The 10,700-nt window shown below is 41.3% G+C and overlaps 4 non-coding genes across 4 annotated transcripts; 3 read left to right on the top strand and 1 right to left on the bottom strand.

Annotated features, from left to right (window-relative positions):
* Nucleotides 1-722: 722 nt before the first annotated feature.
* Nucleotides 723-794, top strand: Trnaq-cug. Its single transcript has one exon. It is a non-coding gene; the product is annotated as a tRNA-Gln (tRNA).
* A 3,137-nt stretch (nt 795-3,931) lies between these two features.
* Nucleotides 3,932-4,003, top strand: Trnam-cau. The gene has a single exon. It is a non-coding gene; the product is annotated as a tRNA-Met (tRNA).
* An 874-nt stretch (nt 4,004-4,877) lies between these two features.
* Trnas-aga lies at nt 4,878-4,959 on the bottom strand. Its single transcript has one exon. It is a non-coding gene; the product is annotated as a tRNA-Ser (tRNA).
* A 2,914-nt stretch (nt 4,960-7,873) lies between these two features.
* Trnas-uga lies at nt 7,874-7,955 on the top strand. Its single transcript has one exon. It is a non-coding gene; the product is annotated as a tRNA-Ser (tRNA).
* Nucleotides 7,956-10,700: the final 2,745 nt, after the last annotated feature.

The raw sequence follows: 10,700 nt of genomic DNA, 5'->3' as shown, positions 1-10,700 counted from the left end.
AGTACTCCATTGTGTAGATGTACCACAATTTCTGTATCCATTCCTCTGTTGAGGGACATCTGGGTTTTCTAAAAGAGACTAAAACAAACATGATGGGATGCTCTCTTGATTCTTGTAGAAAGTGAAAATTAAAGCAGTTAAATGCCAGAAAAGTAAGCCCAAGTTTATCAGAGAGATCTAGACACACAAACTTAGTCAAATTTTCTCTAGGCCTCGCTCATTATGAACTAGCCTCCTGCATACAGGATTACAGACATGTCCAACCACACTTGCATAGCGGAGCTTTCTACTGTGTTTTACTCTTAGCTTGCTTGCCGAGAACTTCTCCGTCCACTAAGAAGTCGTGCACAAATCGTACATAATGAAAGTACATTTCCACAACTGTCCCTTAATTGGGAACTGGACAAAAAATCCGGAGCTCGCAAAGGCCCCCACGCAGCCTCAGATACCAAGATGACGCTGGGCTCTGCTGTGTCTGCAGAGCAGTGGAGGAAGGCCAGAGGCGATGGAGACTAGGGATGCAGGTCGGCCTTTCCTGTCTAGAGTGATTCAGACTTCCGCTTTGCGAGAAGAGCCCAGTGCATGACTGGAAAGGAAGGTATGCCGCAGCAATAGATAGCAAAGTCTAAAATGGAAGTTTAGGAACCTTGAGAGATGGAAGCTGAATTCTGCAATAGAACTATATACCTCATCAGTTAGCAGCCCAGAACACACAGTTGTGGGGTTCCATGGTGTAATGGTTAGCACTCTGGACTCTGAATCCAGCGATCCGAGTTCAAATCTCGGTGGAACCTAGCTTGTTTTCCCCTTTTTATTACCCATCTTTCAAGGTCTCCACTTTTTCCCATGGTTTTCTCTCTACTTTGATGACATAACACACACACACACACACACACATATACACCACACATACATATAAATCTGTACACATTTAAAACTAGATTGTGTTTTGGTTTTGTTTTGTCATTCTGAGGATGGTTATTTCTCTTAAAAATTCTGCAGTTTTATTTGTTTTCTACACTAGTAAAGATTTCATGTTTATTATATAAATAAAACTTATATTATTTATATAATATATTCATTATATAAATAAAACTTTTTATTTATTTTTATTTATTGTAACTTATTATTTAAATAAAACTTTATATTTATTATATAAGTTAAGCTTCATTGTGTTTCTGCACCATATTTCCTTTATCCATTCATCTAGTAATGAACACATTGGCTGATTCCATCCTAGAGACAGTCTGAGATGAGATGTGTACAGGTTTATGTGTATGTGTGTAGTAATTCTGGACTGAGTTGAGTATTTCCTTTGATTTGTTGGATGGTGGAATGTAATGGATTCACTTTAGGATCCAAAATGCTGAGCCTAACACTCAAGTCCTAACTTGCCAACCAGGATGGTTGCTCACTTATTAGTCAGGGTTTCTATTCCTGCACAACATCACAACCAAGAAGCAAGTTGGGGAGGAAAGGGTTTATTTGGCTTACTTCCACATTGCTGTTATCACAAAGGAAGTCAGGACTGGAACTCAAGCAGGTCAGGAAGCAGGAGCTGACGCAGAGGCCATGGAGAGATGTTCCTTATTGGCTTGCTTCTCCTGGCTTGCTCAGCCTGCTCTCTTATAGAGCCCAAGACCTCCAGCCCAGGGATGGCACCACTCACAAGGGGCCCCACCCCCTTGATCACTAATTGAGAAAATGCCCCACAGCTGTACCTCATGGAGGCACTTCCCCAACTGAAGCTCCCTTCTATGATAACTCCAGCCTGTGTCAAAACTAGCCAGTACACTCACATACATGTTTCTTTCTGCTAAGTAGGATGTCAGTTCCCAGGAAGGTCTTGGGAACTTAAACTTTACTCAACCCCTAGTGAAAAGAGAAGTCTTATTTTAAATAGCTTCTTATACTGGTGCAGTTATCTCTCTTATGTTGGGTTCCATCCGAGGGGCAGCTTATAAAAGCAAATACCATCGAAGCTTATGCAGAGTTTTCGGAGGTGTTGCTGGGTGGTGGCTTTGGCTCCAACCTTATTGTGGCTAAGTATGCAAAGCAGTTCTACTAACTTCTATCATGACTGGTTTCCAAGGGTATAGAACATAGCAGAATATATAATCAACTTGAGAATGAGAAGTTTCCTAGGAAAACCAGAAATATTACATGAGGTTTTCTTATACTATTAGTAACAGAACAAAATGGAAGGCTAGCCAGGTAACAGTTACCTAGACCTTAATATTTTACCTAGGCCTTAACAGTTTTCTTGATACTCCGGAATCTGAGGTAGGATGAAGAGATCCTGACCAGTCAAGTCAAGATAGGAAGTCCCTCTCTCATGGATCTCACCTTCAACAGAGTCAGGTTTCAACAGTGACTGAAAGAGCAACAATTTTTAAAATCTGAAAAAAAAAATGTACTTTAAAAATAGTATTTATTATTGCTATCCATCTATTGGTAAGGGGATTTTCCTTTTTTGCTTGTCTACTTGTTGGTTTGTTTCATTTAGGAACTCCTACTTTACCAATATACCTGCTTCCATCTCTCAAGTGCTGGGATAGCAAACTCGGGCTGCCACACTTGTCTAGCTGGTTTCATTTTAGTAGCTCCTCAAGCTAAGGAGTCTGGTCCTGAGCATACGATGCAGCTGCTGGTTTGATGCATCTTAAGAAAAAGAAGTAGAATGCTTTGATCTGTAAATATTCCAGTTCCTGATTAAACCTTGAAAGGGAATCTACATTTAATGACAGCTATTTTATTTTATTTAGTAACTAGTGTGGTTGTGATTGAGTAGATAAGGTGATAGAGTAGTAATCCATTTTGGACTCAGAATTTACAAAAGTTTAAGTAGATTCAAAATGTTCAGAAGTTTGGAAAAATTCTGGCGTTAGGAAGAAAGAGAGAGAGAAAGAAAGGAAGACAAAAGGAAGGAAAGGAAGAAAGAAATAAAGAAAGAGAGAAAGAAAGGTAGGTAGGTGACCAATTATAAACTAAAACTTCATCCTAGGGTCCACCCTTCTTTAACCCGTGCGTGGTGCTGGGATTGTGTCCCTCCCAGGAGGCTCAGGGAATCACCCTCTTACAAAGGAGATCTAGAATCCTACCTAACCTGTTTGTGATGCAAGTAAGGAGTGTCAGAGGTACATTCTACAACAAGGGAAATACTTTCTGCTCCCAGGTGACTGAAAAACTAAAAGATACAAATCCCCAGAACGGTAATAAATAACTAATTAATCATTAGTATAGAGTTGATTTTCTTTTATATGTTAGGAATTCTTTAAATGTAGTGTTTTAACCATTTAAGGGTGACATGGATCACATTATTTGTTATGTATGTATTTATTTAAACATTTGTTTCTCTTTTGCATAAGGGTGTCACTCTGTAGACTACCCTGGCTTGAGACTCAAGGCAGTCCTGCCTCAGCCTCTGAGTACATTGACTATTTGCCGGAAAAGACAGCTCAGCTGAAGTGCTTGTATATACATGTAGTAGATTTGTCTAATTGGTGGGAATAGGGCCCAGGGAGGACGGAGGGGAATGGTGTCGCAGAAGGAGGAGGCGGCAGGCAGTTCAGAGGAGGCGGCTTTGGTGGAAAGGATGCGACTGTTTAAAATTTGAAATACTTTGCAGGACTCTTTCCCTGGAGAGCCGACATTCGTGAGCAAAAAAAAAAAAAAAAAACCGCGTGCTGACAACCACTTTAGTAAATCTAAATCCGGCGAAGTAATTCTTGATCCAGCGTTTGCACTCTTGATTTCAGACAAGGGAGAATCCATTAGCAATCTTGGGCAGGAGTGAATCACAAAGCCTAAATTTTAAAAAGTATGAAGACTGTGAAAAAACGATTTAAACAACAAAATAAATCACTGAATCAAAACAAGAAATCAACTGTCGAAGACACTATATACAAACTTCAAGAGTACTTCCAACAACAGCAGAGTGGCGCAGCGGAAGCGTGCTGGGCCCATAACCCAGAGGTCGATGGATCGAAACCATCCTCTGCTATAAGGTTTTTTTCCCCCTAAAGCAATGTTACTAACTCAAACAGTTCCCAAGGTTTTATCATAATAAAAATTCTGAGATCTCTGTTGCATAGAGATGTTTGTTACATCTGAGATGTCGCTCCTTGACAGATGGAACGCCTTATTATATCAACCACCAGGTTGTGTTTGTCTGTCGGTGGTAGTGTTTGTTTTTGAGAAAGTCAAGCACTTGTAGTCCAGGATAGCCTTGACCTCAAGATAACCCTCCTGATCCAGGTGATCTGTCGCCACCTTGTGTCCTTTGTGGGAACTACATGCTAGTGGTGTACATGTAGCAAAACTTACCCATACACTCGAAGAATAACAATAAATCTTTTTAAAAATGGCATTGATGCTACTGCTTCCGGAACTTTTTGTCCAACTATGAGCAGCTGTATTAAAATGGATTGTGTTAATTTAAATATGTAAATAAGAAGAAAAGCTGAGCACAAATGACCCGTGATCTCAATAGAAGAAATTAGAAAACGAATAGCCAAAGATTAAAAACAGAAAACAAAACAACAAAACAAAAAACCAATAGCACCAGTAACTAATGCTGATAATCGCAGCATTAAGGAAACAAAGGTGAGAGGATCAGACATTCCAGGCCAAAGAGTGAATTGAAGCCAGCCTGAAGGCATGAGAACCTGTCTCAAACCAAAATAACAAAACCCACAGACATCACGATCATCATCAACAGGAAAACGTGACCAACGTCTGGACACTTCATAGGGAAAAAAAATACCTTCCCCCAGTCTATGAACTATTGTTTTTAAGGTAGTAATGAACTGTGTTTGGTGGTGTTACAGCGTGCAGAAGTATTTTTATTGAGCTCCATAAAGAACGTATAAGATCACCGTAGTCGGCAGGATTCGAACCTGCGCGGGGAGACCCCAATGGATTTCTAGTCCATCGCCTTAACCACTCGGCCACGACTACATGGAAGTAACATACACATTTAGGATAAGTAACTTGGCTTAGCTTTGCTTTTTCTAAAGGTGAACTTTTCTATCAGAGAAATATTTGTTATCTTCCTTCTCCTCCCCCCAAATTCTTGAGATCTCGTAAATAGAAATAATGATTTGGTGGCAGACTGATATGCAGCCCTTTATCCTCAGAGCAGGGAAAACCCTTGGTGTTCTGGTAAAAGAGATATTTCCAGAGACTAGCTTTCTGATTTTGTCAGATTCTTTCCTGGGAATCCTTGTGGTACATCCAACCACTGGGATATGGTCTAAAGAATTGTGAATCATGGAAACAATTCAGAAAACCTGAATGGCTCTTTTTGGCATTCTGTGCAAGTTTTGGAAAGCCACTTAACAAAAGCTCTGAAACTAAAAGAATAAATGGAACGTAAGGGCTGGAGAGATGGCTCAGCCGTTAAAGGCTAGCTCACAACGAAAAATAAATGGAACGTAAGTCTACATTGTTGAGATGAAATGAACAGCTGGATGCAGTTTAACCACTTAATTCTGGCTACTAAAATGTACTTTGGATTTTGCAAAATAACTCCATTTAAATCCATGACATCACTTGAGCTTATGTCTTAATCAAGGAAACAGAGGCAGAGAGAAGGATCCATGTTCACACGGCACTGGGGAATTAGCTTTCTGCGGTTCTACGGCTTTATGCTCCTCTATACTGTCTGTGCCTTCAGTAATGTTTCTGTTTGCTTCACAGAAGCTAAGTTTTCAAGGTGGTTGAACATGGATAATTACCCATGTTCCTCAAACACTTATGGAAGTAAACTGATAAGCAAGTCTTTGAAGGGGACACCTTTGTCATACAGCGTGAGTCACAAGCTGGATGTCTGAGTAATTGCAAATATGGAATATGATTCAGAGAAATATCAAATAACAGGTCAAGACTTTTAACTGTTTGTGTCCCCTACCCACTTGCAAAAGATACACAGTTTGCAGTCTGCAGGCAACAAGGCTGGTTAAGTTACAGACAGTTGAGAAAACAGAAGAAGTTAGCCAGAGTTTGTTCTGCAAACTTTAATTGGAACCACTAAAAGTGCTTTTTAATATAATGTTCAGTTTTGATTAGATTTCCATTAAAAAAAGATTCTTGTATTTCTTCTGAAAATTGGGTGTAATTCAAGGTAAAATAATTTTTGTTTATATATATATACACATATATATGTATATATATATATAGCTAATTTAACTGTGCAATACACACTATTGGTTAGGAATATCACATCATCACTAGAGATAATGCATCATTTGATGTCTGAGTGAATACAATTCAAAATATGTGTATGTATGCCTGTGTCATACAGGGGTCTCATTCAGGGCCTCACATCTGTTAGGCATGCTCTGCCAGTGAACTACATTCCCAGCACCTAGATTCAGAACATTTCCTGGGCATGTTTCAGTATTGTATAATTAAAGAGCTGACAGCAATTTGATTTAAAGATACCCCTTATATTTTTGAACTTTCTTTGTCTGCATATTATGAAGTAATTAGACTTATGAAGTAATTATGAAGTAATTAGACTTGAAGACTTCAAGTAATGTAGCTCTCCAAAACTTAACTAGTGGCCAACTCACCTCCTTTGGCCCTGGATTCAATGCCTAGTAACACACACACACACACACACACACACACTCACTCACTTAATCCCACAGGCATGAACACAAGTACACACTCTCACACTCACAGGCATGCACTCACATCACACACTCACACAGGAATGCACACACACATTCACATAGAAATCATCTTCTATCTCCACCGCCCTTCATCCCCCCACCCCCCCCAAAAAAACCCGGAGTCTTCAAAGATGATCCAGATTAAGGAGGTTGGAGATAGTTTAATTGGTTAAGCAGCTAGTGAGCTGCTCTTCCAGAGGATCTGAGATTGGTTTCCAAGCCAGCGGCTCTCCCCAGCCTATAACCTCGGCCGCTGCAATTAAACCCAACAACCTTTTCTGGCCTCCGAAGACCCTGACATGCAGTTGAAGAACATAGTCAGCTATATAGCAAATTCAAGGCCAGACTGCTATAGTCAAACCTATTCTGAAACCTAAACAACACAGGAACAAAAGGGGGGTGGGGTGGAGGTGGGGAGAGCTACCCTGTGTTGTGGGGTCACGGAGGTCACTTCTCCTAGCTTACTATTTAAGTATCTATATATTCCAGAGAACCACCTTCATTCCTCGGAATTATGAGATGAAGCACAGGGTACAAAATTTCTAACTTGTCTGTGAAGAGAGGTAAAATAAAATTACACTAGTTTCTCATATGATCTGATTCTAACAACCGCCCAAGTCTCCGACACGTAAGAAATCAGCTGTTATTTTCACTTGACTTGTTGTAGTTTGCGTGGTCTTTCTACATTTGTCCTTTTCTTAGGCAAGACAGAGAAGTGCGTTCACAGTCAAAAATCCTTGGAAATTCTACACGGTGTTCCTTCCTCTACTGGATTCCAGAGTATGGGGGCGTGGTCTTAGCTACAGTGAGTAAACACTGCAGGAGATCTGAGAACACAAGTTACCCCTTCTTCCCAGTACCCCATTCCGTCTGTAGTCTAAGGGCCCCCGAGGATTGTGGGTTTAGAGCTCAACTTTAAAATGATCCTGTCGGTCCATCCCCCCTCCCTCTTCATTCTCCTAGTTCCTTGCGTTTGGCAGATCTACCCTAAATTGAGTGGACGCCTCTTTGCGGATTCCAGAGAATGTGTCTGTAGCGAGGGGTTCAGCTTCCGGGAGGCCTTCATTCTCTTGAAAAGGAATCTGCGGTTCTTTTGTTTTTCTAAGTACACTAATACGTTCTTTACTACGAAAGTTCTTTGCAAGCTGCACCTATCCATTACTTTATCTTAACACTTCAGAGAAGAGGAGGGAAAGGTAGTCGTGGCCGAGTGGTTAAGGCGATGGACTTGAAATCCATTGGGGTCTCCCCGCGCAGGTTCGAATCCTGCCGACTACGGTTTTACCAAGAACCACTTCCATGAACTACAATCACCGGCGTACTTGAAAGTTATGTTGTTTACTTCGCTAATTCTTTGGATTAGAACAACTCTGTAACTTCCATAGAGTCTCTTTAAAATAGTAACACTTGAAGGCCAAAGCAGCCTTGTTTCCTTAAGGGTGTTGAGCTCCACATTGAAAAGAGAAACATGTTTACAGACCCCTCCTGGTGCTGATGTAGTAAAAACTGAGAACATTGATGTTACAAAGTATTGAATTCGATTAAAAACATTAAGTTACACAAAGAAGAGTTTAAAAGTGCACTCCCAGTTTTCTTATCAGTGTAATTCCACCAGGCGGACAGAATGACCATGGCAAAAGCAGCCCTGGTCTGTCTCTAGATAACAATGACAGTGCTTTATACTGTAAATCTCCCCACTTGTCGGAACAACCAAACCTTGAAAATTTTTCTCTCTTTGTGCAACACACGTAGTTGCTCAAAGTAGAACTTGGAGCTGTAAAACCATATAAGATGACAGAGATTTCTGTGTGAGGCTTACTCCGAGTCTGAAGCCACAACCACTTGTGCACTGTTATGTTTTATTAATCTTTAAGCGCTGGAGTGTTTTCTCACTAAGAAGGCATATTAATTCTACAGTAGCACTGATGATTTAACTTAGAGTCTTAAGCATGCTGGGCAAGTGCTCTACCACTGAGCTGAATTGCTACACTGACCTTGAGGCTCACTAAAAGTCTTCTGCCCCTGCCTCACAGGAGCTAGGCGGAAGTTACAGGCCTCTGCCACATGCCTGTTTTCTCTATTCTAAATAAACTGCTCAGTGACACATAATGACTCGGTAAACTAAAGGTTTCTGGATAGAATTATAAACCCATATTTCATACTCCCAAACTATCATGTTGTTAGAAGAGCTTTATCGGGTACCTCAAATGCTGAATATCAAATCTCGTTTTTCAAGGTCTTCTTGTGGAGAATCTCATCTTAAAGGCAATCCACTCAAGACGCAGGATATTTTAGAGGGAGGTGGAACATTGTATCCTTCAGGGAAGCTCATTGGCTCAGGAAGCAAACCTCTCAAGCACCTTAGAAAGTCCCTAAACTGACCAGATATGATAGGTCAAGCTTAGTTATAAGCATAAGTAAGGCCTGCTGAAAGACTTTCTTAGGTAAGCTGAGTTGCCTAGAAGAGTCTCAGACAGACCTGGGAGAAAACAGACCCGCCAAGCAGTCTGAAATAAGCAGAGATCTGCTGAGCTGCCTTAAAAGAGGTTCCAACCATCTGTGCTGCCTGCAAGAGCCAGATGAGCTACTTCCAAGTCATACAGCCAGTTCCAGGTTCCCAGCTTTCCAGAGCTGTCACCCATGCTGTGGTAAGTAGACATGTGTCTATGGCTCCCCAGGGATAGTATCACACAACAGCCACAAAGTACTATTTCCAGGGCTCCCCATACTTTCTGGTTTGTATATCCATACACTAGAACTCATATCACAGGTCAGGAGGGCTGTAGAGGGAAAGGCAACAAGAAAGTTATGTCTGAGGCTGTAGACTATTCAGAAGTTGAATGTCCTTTAAGTGGGCTCTAAATGCCTATGTCAGGAAAGCTGTCTGGGTCTTTTCTGCTCAGTCCCATTCAGACCTGGCTCTCTGGCCTTGCCCTCTGGTGACAGGCTGCAGAGCGGTGCTGTGCAGCTAGAGGTCTTCGAGTGGTTTGGGGATGGTGCTCATAGCACTGCCCATGGGATCTCTGGAGGTGACAGTGCTTTTATATAGAAAATATCAATTATTAGTCCAGGGAGTCAGTCATCTGCTTTCTTTCAAGCTCCTTTTTAGTACACGAAAAGTTCCCCTGACGTTGGACTTTCTCAGTCCCCTTGTATCTGTCACTGAAAACAATGTACTCTTTCCATAACTTAAAGGAGACCTAAGTAAAGAGTACCTTAGCCAGACAGATGGAGACATTGTGGTTTCTCCATCAACATGATGAAAAGAAGGAGAAAAAAATGGAAGAAAAGAAGCTGTAGTGATCTATACCTATAATTATAGCACTAGAGTATGGGGGTGGAATTGAGGCAACACGGTGAATTCTAGACTGGCCTAAACTTCAGTGAGTCCTCATAGGAAAGGGAGGGGAAGGAAGAGGAATTATTAGTTCTTTCTAATTTTACATTAGGAGAAAATACCCCAATTCTCTCCTGGAGACTCAGAGCTAATTCAGCCCTTACTCCTTGGTCTATCACATTGAGGAGACCACGGCACCCTGAGAACAAAGAACTTCTGCAGCTTATGAGTTTAACTCTGTCCAGAGGAAATAAAGGTGATTCCAAATTTCTGGTAAGAGAGAGTGAGAAACGGGCAGTCATACCCTCAAGGAAGAGCACGGCTCTAGAAGGTAAGAGTATAACCACTGCAACATCTGGAAGGAAAACACGGATTGCAGCTGTTCAACATTAGGAGATCGTTGCTTTGCTTTTTTGAGAGGTGGTCTTACTGTGTAGCCTTGCCTCTCCCTACTGAGTGCTGGAATTAAAGTTGTGTGACTTCCAGAATTTTTTTTTTTTGTAGAATTATTTGAATATGAAAGAACTAGTTAGGGAGCAAGTTGTGACCCATAATCACCCTGGTGCTGGGGAAGCCATTCGGCTCTGAGGGAGAGGAGACGGACCTGTAAGACACTTAAGGAACCAAATACCCATGGAAGGAGTTGCAGAGAGCAGGGACTGAAGGAAGGGCAAGCCAGCCTAAAT

Source organism: Mastomys coucha, unplaced genomic scaffold (assembly GCF_008632895.1).
Source record: "Mastomys coucha isolate ucsf_1 unplaced genomic scaffold, UCSF_Mcou_1 pScaffold7, whole genome shotgun sequence".
In the NCBI taxonomy this organism is placed as follows: Eukaryota; Metazoa; Chordata; class Mammalia; order Rodentia; family Muridae; genus Mastomys; species Mastomys coucha.
The sequence above is the reverse complement of the archived record's forward strand: the minus strand, read 5'-3'. Positions and strand labels throughout refer to the sequence as shown.